Source organism: Aplysia californica, unplaced genomic scaffold, assembly GCF_000002075.1.
Source record: "Aplysia californica isolate F4 #8 unplaced genomic scaffold, AplCal3.0 scaffold02327, whole genome shotgun sequence".
Taxonomy (NCBI): Eukaryota; Metazoa; Mollusca; class Gastropoda; order Aplysiida; family Aplysiidae; genus Aplysia; species Aplysia californica.
Genome location: NW_004799597.1, coordinates 9,395 through 20,785, shown reverse-complemented (window position 1 = coordinate 20,785; position 11,391 = coordinate 9,395). Strand labels below are relative to the sequence as shown.

The 11,391-nt window shown below is 38.6% G+C and overlaps 1 long non-coding RNA gene across 1 annotated transcript; it reads right to left on the bottom strand.

The window, feature by feature from the left end:
• Positions 1-9,351: 9,351 nt before the first annotated feature.
• LOC118479109 lies at positions 9,352-10,676 on the bottom strand. Its single transcript, XR_004859483.1, has 2 exons — positions 10,552-10,676; positions 9,352-9,798 (listed from the first exon to the last, which is right to left on the bottom strand). It is a non-coding gene; the product is annotated as an uncharacterized LOC118479109 (long non-coding RNA).
• Between the last annotated feature and the right edge of the window lie 715 nt (positions 10,677-11,391).

Genomic DNA, 11,391 nt, shown 5'->3' with positions numbered 1-11,391 from the left:
GCCCTCCCCCCCGCCCAGTAAAATAACTAAAACGATGATGCTCCCAGTAGTTCTTTTATATATAGTCAAACCTGTGCAAAACGAAGAAACCAACCCTTTCCCTTCTAAGGTCCAAACGGGGGCTGTTCCCAGCCTTTAGCCTCCCCTTCAAAACGGTTTTTTTTTTCTTTTTAATAAGGGGGGGGGGGTATAAGAAGTTTTTTGATGTTGGTTTTGGTTTGTTTTTGGGGGCGATTTTTGTAAATTTTATTTATTTATTTATTTATTTATTTTATTTTATTTATTAAATATTATTTTTTTTTATATTTTTTTGGGGGGGGGGGGTGGTTGGTTAGCTTTCTTTTTGTTGCTGATTTTGTACAACGGTAAAAGAAACAAAATATTATGTAAGTAAGACGATGAAAACCGAGTGCCATGATAAAATAAACACACGAGTCGCCACCACTCCGAACGTCAACGTCCATTGTTACTTTGTTACAGAGTTGGTAAATAAAACAGTGACCAGTCACCTCACACACAGTTTGTGCATGAGTTGTGGGCGGGGTTTATAGATCATGACGGATCACGCTTCCCTCACCAGCAGTTGAACGTTTATTGTTAGTCGGCCTACCCATTGGTCAACTTGGGTAAACATTCATTGGAAGGAGTGACAATAACGAAAGGTGAAGGAATATGACAGCCCAACCACAGCATGGGGGGTCAATTCCAAATTTTTGACAATGCACCGGGCAATGAGTGACCAGGCCTGGCTACCTGAGGCAGGTATTAATTTGATCATCGGTTGATGAAATAAGGTGGGCGCAGCCGTATTGGACAAGTGACCGTTTTACACAATTAAATTGTATAACCTCAGGCCAAGGTGCCCTATATCCCACAGTATTAAATCCACCCCTCCTCTCGCTCCAATCACAAAAGATGGTAAATTGTGAGCCTAAGACAAACAAAGACCATTTCAAAAAGAGTAATAAAATCAGAATTTAAAAAAGATACAGCCACTGGACAGGTGCGTTTTAAAAAAAATATTTTTGTCCTTAATAATGAATAGAATATTATATTTTATGCTATAGTTTCTGGACACTTTCAACACTGTGAAGGTATGTGTAAATTAAGAGGCGGGAACTCTGATCTTCATAAGAATGAAGTGTTTCAGATAGGAAACAGCGACGAACGCACCAGAACCTATAGATAACAAAAAACACGACATCCCAAATTAAAATGATGTACGAGAAAACTAATAAGGAAATCAGTAGATCGAAGAAGCATTTCGCTAAGCTACCACACGAATCACGCCAAGGGGCCGACATTGTGCCCTTGCAAAAGACACTTTACACGAATTTTCTTCTCTTCACCCACGTGGGCATGGGTGCCCAGCTATAGGCAGCTTAAGATATGTTGTTAGATTGTGTTTTAGGGCTTGAAATCCGCTGCTTGCACTGTATACTTTAAGAGGAGCCGAGAATATTTTTGAGTGTTCAAGGGTCTGCTGGGGTAATGATAGTTATAAAGTGCATAGAGCGTGATGTGGAGTGTGGACGTGCCCTAGACGATGATGATGATGATGATGATGATGATGATGGTATTTATCACGTGTGTCCCAGAAAGAATATCCTTTTATTATCAAAATGACCTGCTGCAAATTCATGAAATGTAAATGTTTTGGCTTTAAAAAAATCAATTCAATGCGTGGTTTCATGATGTTTTCAAAACGTGTAGGGTATCTAATTTTTAAAATCTAGAGGCAGAAACTCCAACTGTCGTCCTTCCCCAGTATGACCAAGCAAATTTAATAAACTAGTAGATCTAGTGGAAATTCCTTCCCCAATTTCAAATTGAACAGTTTCAGATTCGAATCATGGTCTTCCATATTCAAAAATATAACATCTAACCGGATGATGCACTCAATAAATAGGTAGAAGAATAAACAGATAATAAAAATTGGAAACAAATAAAATAACAACTATAATATAATAAGAGACCACCCACTGTCTCAAGATCACAATCGAAGAAATAGCCTGAAAACTCAGAAATGAACGCAAGTGTCTATGATGAATAAAACACAGAATAGCAAGACGTCTACACACGCTGATAATCAAATCGAGAAGGACAAAGAAAATCCAAAAACTAATTGCTCGAGCCTCTCTTTGAAGGTACGCTACTTTGCTGCACGTTCCAAAACACAAAGAAAACTAAAATTTTACTTCCTATCGTCAGCTGATTACACGCCAATAAATGGTCACGGACATTCCCACGCCCCCAAGGCGCACCTCTCGCTCGACTCTCACCCACTGACCAAGAGGCCGAGGCAGACATGTTTTTTACCAAAATACCTGTTCTCATAATGTTTTCAACAGACTATGCCTAAAACTGCTGACAACTGGAAGGGAATTTTTGCGAGAAACGAAGAAGGACCACTGGCAACAAGAATAGTTAGCCCATTAAGCCGATCGATAGCTGGTGGCTATTTGCCCCTTTAATAGGAAGAATGCGCTTTTTGACCACGTGGTACATTCGTTAGAATTGGGAGTTTTAAAAATATATTTAAAAGGCCCCTCGTTTCCCTTTCCATGCAAAAAAACAAAAAACAAGCAAAACCAAAATCTGGCTGTCCACGGCTGCGTCTAAATTAAATGAATATACAATGTAATTGAGACTGTGCACTGAAACGTTAGCTTTGGTCAAGATGCACTCTGATCCCCATTGTTGAGGAAACCACAGCCCTCTTCCCCATTGGTGTTTGAATTGCAATCACAAAGGAGGCTCTCAGCTGACAGAAACTGCCGGGAATTGACAAAACGTGGGCGCGATTAATAAAACCTGGACCTCCATTGATGCTGAAACATGTGCGATGGGTCGTGACAGGTGTGTTCACAAAAGACCCCAGCCAGTCCGGCTGATTGTTACGCCAGGTAGCCATTACACAACCGGGTGGCGTTTTGCACCTTGTGTTGTAAAATTTTTAGCTGACTAGCAGGTTTTGGTTAAGGCTATAGTGGCGTGGTTTTTGTACAATATGAAAGTCTTTCTTTAAAAGGAAAACCCCAGGTATATTAATTTACACATTGTAATCGAACTACAAGCATCCTCCAATCCAGCCCTTCCTAAAATATGACAAATCTTGTGCGCTGTTGGAATACACAAAATCAACATTGCGTCTATCAGAGCACGTGTGTAGAGTGTCATCAATTTAATTTCATGACGTCACCAAGAATAGCATTTGCAGTTTTCAGAATATTAAAGTTAATAAGAGCAGCACTTCGCTAATTTGATAAAATAGTGGGGGAAATTTTTCGATAATTTCAGAATGAAGCGTTTCAGATTTGAATCATGGTCATCCACAGCATAATTCAGAAAAATGACATCTAACACGACGATGGAGACGATAAATAAGTAAAGGAATAAACAAAATAAAAACTGGAAACATAATATAACAATGAAATAACAAGTGACCACCTACTGTCTCAAGATCACAATCGTAGAAATCGCTTGAAAACTCAGAATAGAACGCAAATCTCTATAATGAATAAAACACAAAATAGCAAGACGTCTACACTCGCTGATAGTCAAATCGAGAATGACAAAGAAAATCCGGAAACTACTGGCTCGAGCCTCTCTTTGAAGGTACGCCACTTCACTGCATGTGTCAAAACACAAAGAAAACTAAAAATTTACTTCCTGTCGTCAGCTGACTTTGGCGGCCATTTTATCGCTAATTTTACTTCTGAAACCAGGCAACCCCAATTCTTTCAACCGCAAATATCTCGACTTCTATTCAAGATAAATGCACCTAAAGGAAACAAATAACAGGCTTTAAGAAGATACTACAATCTCCATACAGACGAGCGCCTGATTCCACCATGTCGTGACACATTTGTCAGTTTTCAGAATAAGTTGATAAAAGCAGCATTTCACTAAGTTTCCACACGATATTTATAACGATTACATTTACATTCATGTTGATAACCCAAATTTTAAAATAATAAACCACTGCTTAATAATTTATATATTTTTTTTTTTTAAATTAAATAATGAAGTTAAGTTGAGATTAAGAAGGTATTAAATCAATCATAATATGCTCGGAAAGAATAAGAATTCAAAATAGAAATAATCTGCTGCAGATTCATGTGATTTCAAATGGTCAGATGCGGGTGGGTGGGGGAGACACTCTCATCGGGGGAGTGTGAATGTCCATGACCAACTATCGACACGTAATCAGTTGACAACAGGTAGGAAAATTTTAGTTTCCTGTCTGCACCAAACTGTGCAGCGAAGTAGCGTACTTTCAAAGAGAGGCTCGAACCTAAGACAAACAAAGACCATCTCAAAAAGAGTAATAAAAATCAGAATTTAAAAAAGATACAGCCACTGGACAGGTGCGTTTTTCAAAAGATGTTTGTCCTTAATAATGAATAGAATGTTATATTTTATGCTATAGTTTCTCGACACTTTCAACACAGTGGAGGTATGTAAATTAAGAGGCGGGAACTCTGATCTTCAGAAGAATAAAGTGTTTCAGATAGGAAACAACGACGAACGCACCAGAACCTATAGATAACAAAAAACACGACATCCCAAATTAAAATGATGTACGAGAAAACTAATAAGGAAATCAGTAGATCGAAGCAGCATTTCGCTAAGCTACCACACGAATCACGCCAAGGGGCCGACATTGTGTCCTGGCAAAAGACACTTTACACGAATTTTCTTCACTTCACCCACGTGGGCATGGGTGTCCAGCTATAGGCAGGGAATATTTTTGTGTGTTCAAGGGTCTGCTGGGGTAATGATAGCTATAAAGTGCATAGAGCGTGATGTGGAGTGTGGACGTGCCCTAGATGATGATGATGATGATGATGATGATGATGATGATGATGATGATGATGATGACCTGCTGCAAATTCATGAAATGAAAATGTTTTGACTTTAAAAAGAATCAATTCATTGTGTGGTTTCATGATATTTTCAAAACGTGTAAGGTATTTAATTTTTAAAATCTAAAAGCAGATACTCCTACCGTCGTCCTTCCCTAGTATGACCCAGCAAATTTGATAAAATAGTAGATCTAGTGGAAATTCCTTCCCCAATTTCAAAAAGAACAGTTTCAGATTTGAATCATGGTCATCCACATCCAAAAAGGTAACATCAAAACGGATGAAGCGTCCAAAAAATAGGTAGAAGAATAAACAAATGATAAAAATTGGAAACAAATAAAATAACAACTATAACTTAATAAGAGACCACCCACCGTCTCAAGATCACAATCGAAGAAATCGCCTGAAAACTCAGAAATGAACACAAGTGTCTGTGGTGAATAAAACACAGAATAGCAAGACGTCTACACTCACTGATAATCAAATCGAGAATGATAATGAAAATCCGAAAACTACTGTCTCGAGCCTCTCTTTGAAGGTACGCTACTTTGCAGTACGTTTCGAAACACAAAAAACTCCTAAAATTTAACTTCTTGTCGTCAGCTGATTACGCGTCAATAGTTGGTCACGGACATTGCCATGCCCGGAAGCGTACGTCTCGCTCGCCTCTCACCCACTGGCCAGGAGGCCGAGGCAGACATGTTTTTAAATTTTCTTTTACAAAGCACAGCAAGCGTTGTTATATAATTATAAGTTGGGTCACCATCAAACGAAACCTTTGCAGCTTCTTTGCAGACTCAACAGCACTCGATGGCAGTGGCAGCCATTGATCGAATTAATAACGAGAAAGAAACAAAAAATTCGACTGGGTTGAGCCTCTCTTTGGAGGTACGCTACTTTGGTGAGTAGTTCGAAACCCAAAGGATGACCAAAATACTTGTTGTCATAATGTTGTCAACAGACTACGCCTGAAACTGCTGACAACTAGAAGGGAATTTTTGCGAGAGACGAAGAAGGACCACTGACAACAAAAGCAATTAGCCTATTAAGCCGATCGATAGTTGGTGGATATTTGGCCCTTTAATGGGAAGAACACGTTATTTAACCACGTGGTACATTCGTTCGAATTGAGAGGTTAAAAATTATATATAAAGTCTCCTCGTTTCCCTTTCCGTTTTGAAAAAGAAACAAACAAGCAAAACCAAAATCTGGTTGTCCCCGGCTGCGTCTAAATTAAATGAATTCAATTGAGAGTGTGCACTTAAGCATTAGCTTTGGTTAAGAGGCGCTCTGATTCCCAGTATTGAGGAAACCCCTTGCTCTCTTCCCCATTGGTAATTCAATTACAATCACAAAGGAGGCTCTCAGCTAACAGAAACTAGGCGGGAATTGACAAAACGAGGGCGGGAATTGATAAAACATGGACCTTCACTGATGCTGAAACCTGTGCAACTGGTCGTAACAGGTGTGTTCACAAAAGGCCACAGCCAGTCAGGGTTTGTGATTTTTTAAATAAAAATTTAAAAAATCATTTTTTAAAAATTTTAATCAGATTTTTTAAATTTAAATCGGATTTTTAAAATTTTAAAAAATAATTTTTTAATGTCGACACAGTTTGGGATTTTTGGTGGCTAAAAGTATGTTCTTTTAGTGCAGAATGCATTGTCTTTATTTCAACTAATGATTAATATAAGCAACTGCGAAAGAAAGCCTTAATCTGCTATTATCAGTGAGTTATGGCTACAGACAAAAAATGAAGAAAATGTCAGTCTAAAAGGAAAGGGGGGGGGGGGGAGGGGGTAATTATGCATAGATAGAAAGGAATTCTAAATGTTTAAAGACGTAAAAACAATACATTTTTTAAAAAGTGATTTAAATCACTGAGCTTTATTTTTAAAATCAAGTTGATATAAATATAAAAAATCAACGGATTTAAATCGACCTGATTTAAATCAACCCAACCCTGGTTTTCAATTATGAAAGGAAAGAAAATTGAATACCGTATTATTTTACATTGACAGGGGGGGGGGGAAGCAGACTTTTAAGCATGATTATATTAGTCTACTAAACCTTATATCTGTTAAATAAAACAAAGGAAATGAATTCTGAATGTTTAAATATGTAAAAACAGAATACATTTTTTAAAAAGTGATTTAAATAACAAAATCAAGTTGATTAAAATAAAAAAAATCAACTGATTTAAATCAACCAAGCTCTGATTTCAATTATGGGGAAAAAAGTAAATTGAATACTGTATTATTTTACAGTGAAAGGGGGGGAAGCAGACTTTTAAGCATGATTATATTAGTGTACTTAACCTTATATCTGTTTTATGAAACCTAGGAAAGGAATTCTGAATGTTGAAATATTAAAAAACTGAATAAAAATAAATTCTAAAAAAAGTGATGCTGAAACCTGTGCAACTGGTCGTAACAGGTCTGTTCACAAAAGGCCCCAGCCAGTCCGACTGATTGTTACGCCAAGTAGTCCTTATACAACCGGGCGGCGTTTTGCTTCTTGTGTTGTACTATTTTTAGCTGACTAGCTGGTTTTCGTTAAGGCTACAGTGGTGTGGTTATTGCACACTTTGAAAGCCATTCTTTAAAAAAAATAACAACCCAAGTATATTTATTTACACATTGCAATCGAACTACAAGCACCCTCCACTCCAGCCCTTCCTAAAATATGACGAATCTTGTCTGCTGTTGGCATACACAAGATCAACATTGCGTCTACCAGAGCACGTGGGTAGAGTTTGTTCTATTAAAGTTCAAAACGTCACATAGCATAGCATTTGCAGTTTTAAGAATATTAAAGCTGATAAGAGCAGCACTTCGCTAATTTGATAAAATAGTGGTGGACATTTTTCCCCAAATTCAGAATGAAGCGTTTCAGATTTGAATCATGGTCATCCACAGCATAGTTCAGAAAAATGACATCCAACATGACGATGTGGCCAACAAATAGGTAAAGGAATAAACAAAATAAATACTGGAAACATAAAATAACAATGAAATAACAAGTGACCACCTACCGTCTCAAGGTCACAAATGTAGAAAACGCCTGAAAACTCAGAATTGAACACAAGTGTCTATGATGAATAAAACACAGAATAGCAAGACGTCTACACACGCTGATAATCAAATCGAGAATGACAAAGAAAATCCAAAAACTACTTGCTCGAGCCTCTCTTTGGAGGTACGCTACTTTGCTGCACGTTTCAAAACACAAAGAAAACTACAATTTTACTGTCTGTCGTCAGCTGATTACGCGCCAATAGTTGGCCCAGGACATTGCCACGCCCCCGAGGCGCACCTCTCGCTCGCCTCTCACCCACTGACCCTAGGAGGCCGAGACAGACATGTTTTTTGTGGCTTTTTTTTATTTGACATAGAACGACGAACGTTGTTATGTTTTTTAAAAGTTGGGACAAAACCAGACCAAAAGTCTACAGTAGTATTTTTTTATTTTTTGTGTGCAGATTACAAGTGTTATCGTTGGCAGTGACAGCCGTTGATCCAATTGATCATAAGAAAGAAACCAGAAAAATCTACTGGTTCGAGCCCCTCTTTGAAGGTACCCTAATTTGGTGAGCAGTTCAAAACACAAAGGATAACCAAACAAACAAACAAACAAACAAACAAACAAACAAACAAACAAACAAACAAACAAGTATATTATGAGGGAGAAGGGTGCTGTCGACTATAAGTGGATTCCATTAATTCCATGAGTAGAGTAATTGTTTCTGGAAAGATAGGAAAAGTTTGTACACAGGAGGATGGTTGGTGGGTCTCTGGTGGTGTGGTTTGCTCGTAATTTCCTATGAAACATCTCTCCATTTTTATGTTTGTTACTTTATTGTAACACCTCTGATCTTAGGCACTTACAATATAATGACCTATTTGTGTTGCAAGTGCCGTAAAAAATCCGATGTTTGTACCCCTAATTTCAGTCTCATACCGGACATCCGTAGGATCACATTACACTGGGCTATGGTTCGAATGCTCTGGATGTGGATAAAAAGCTTTGAATCTGTTCGATAGTGCATGATGTATTCGTTAATGCCCAGCCTTATTTGGTTACTGAGAAACATTAACGCCGGTCCTCCTGGGCACTACCTCTCAGACGCTTGAACTGTGTGTAAAGATTAACTTTAAGCGGTGCTCTGTTATCTTGGTCTGAGTACATGTAAGTTTTCAGTTCTTTACCAACTTGGTAAGGTCCTTTTAAAAATGCAAAGACTTGCCTCTTTGATGACTTAACTGTGCTAAAAGTTCTATCGAAGTGAAAGCTGACAGGTTGCCAGTAAGTAAAGATTAGATCTAATCAAAATATTAACACTAAAGACCAACTGGCCTGTGGCTTTAAACACATTAACACCTGACAGAAATAACAGAAAAATATGGCAGGTAGGACACCCTCTGAGACACTTTACAAAGCAAACAGAACAAAAGATTAAAACCAAAACAACAACACAAGTTCATGTTGGGTTACATTTTGTTTGTTCCTTTTATTTTTCAAAGCAAGAATGAAACATCATCAATAATTCAGTATTAAATACACATTATTGTGGACTCATCTGGTACTCAGAAATATCGCCGTGGGCCTGTGTGTGTTTTTGCCCTCTCAGTCCAAGTGGATGGACCCTGGACCACCAAGCGCAGCCCTGGCAAAACTTTAAAGTCTGTTCATCAATGACTTTTCTCTCCGCACATCATGTGGGTATGTGTGACTTTTCTTGCAGGATCGAGCAAAAGCTTGAGGTGAAGGTCCATTGAAGTTTGCCCATGACGGTACACCACACATCCTGGATGAATATGTGTGCTCACTTCGAGGTGGGAGAGCCTCACGGCCGCCGAGCATAGCCCTGAAAACACAGCAGTTCACCGATGACCTCGTCTTCTTCTCCAGAGGTATCTATCAGATGAACCTGCCACAGACAAAGGATGAATACATTAAAGAAATATTCTTGTTTTCTTGTCACTTTTGATTTGTTTATTGCAAGAGTTTAATAGAGTTAATAAAACAGTAGGTGGGCTGTTGGATCAGTGTAGCGTGGATAACCCTAGTTTGAATCTCCTAACGGGGTTTCTTGGCATATTTGGAGTGTTTTCAAAGTTCTCTTCCCACCTGTTTCGACCTTTTTCTTAAGCTCAGAGTAATTCATCAAATATGAGGTCCTGCCTCTTAAATAAGCTATTTCAACATAAACAATACGGAAAAAAATCGTAGGCCTGTCATGCGAAATGACTGAGCACCGACATTTGAATCTGAGTATCAGACATAAAGTCAAGGTAAACTCTCTCAACAATCAAACATATAAGTGTTATGTATGTAAATGGACTTGTAGAACTTAGCATGTCGAGTGGCAATGTAAAGAAGGGATAAAGAAACCGATTATGATCTTACTACCATCAGCATCAGCAGCAAAATCGTGAGGATGAGGAGGAGGAGATATGGATAACAGGAGGGGAAAAAGGGAGAGGGGTTATGTCTTCATATTCATGTCTTCACTTCCAGAAATTCACTCCTTCTTCATTTTCCCCTCTCTTTCCCGGTCTTGCTTTTTCCTTCTACGTGTACTAAATAGCCGTTAAAGTGCCAAAATGCGTTAATTTGACTCTACTCAAACAAGAAAACTACAAACAAATAATCCCCCGAAATAAATGTAAATCTAGCCTACCTCTAAAGGCTTCACAAAACTGCTTAGGTCTGCCTTGACTTTTTTCTGAGCGTCTTGCTCAGTGTTGTTGGGTACGATGTAAGCGTAGGTGACCTTGTTCATGACACGGGACATGAAATAGAACTTGGAGGCTTCAGACCACTTGTTGGAGATGGGGGTGATCGCTGTGCATAGGGGGGAACAGAAGAGTACATCATGTTATCATGGGGGGAATGATGAACGATACATTACAATGGGTGAAAGGAGGGGGGTATCTATTTCGTAAAAAAATAAAATAATAGTAAGACATATACACACTAAACACACAACATACACACACACACACACACACACACACACACACACACACACACACACACACACACACACACACACACACACACACACACACACACACGCACACACACACACACACACAAACACAGAGAGTGATAAAGAGAAAGAGAAAGAGAAAGACAGAGACACAGAGAGAGAGAGAGAAAGAGAGAGAGAGAGAGAGAGAGAGAGAGAGAGAGAGAGAGAGAGAGAGAGAGAGAGAGAGAGAGAGAGAGAGAAATAGACAGACTGTGCAAAGTAAAAAGAGAAATCGAGAGAGACAGAGAGAAACAGTGTGTGTGTTTGTGTGTGTGTGCGTGTGTGTGTGTGTGTGTGTGTGTGTGTGTGTGTGTGTGTGTGTGTGTGTGTGTGTGTGTGTGTGTGTGTGTGTGTGTGCGTGTGTGTCAGTTTTTAAAGAGAGAAATATACTGACAGAGAGAGAGAGAAAGACAGAAAGAAATAGAAAGAAAGAAATAAAGAGCACAAAATAGAAAGACACGCGGCTTACAGAGAAGAAAAAACTAC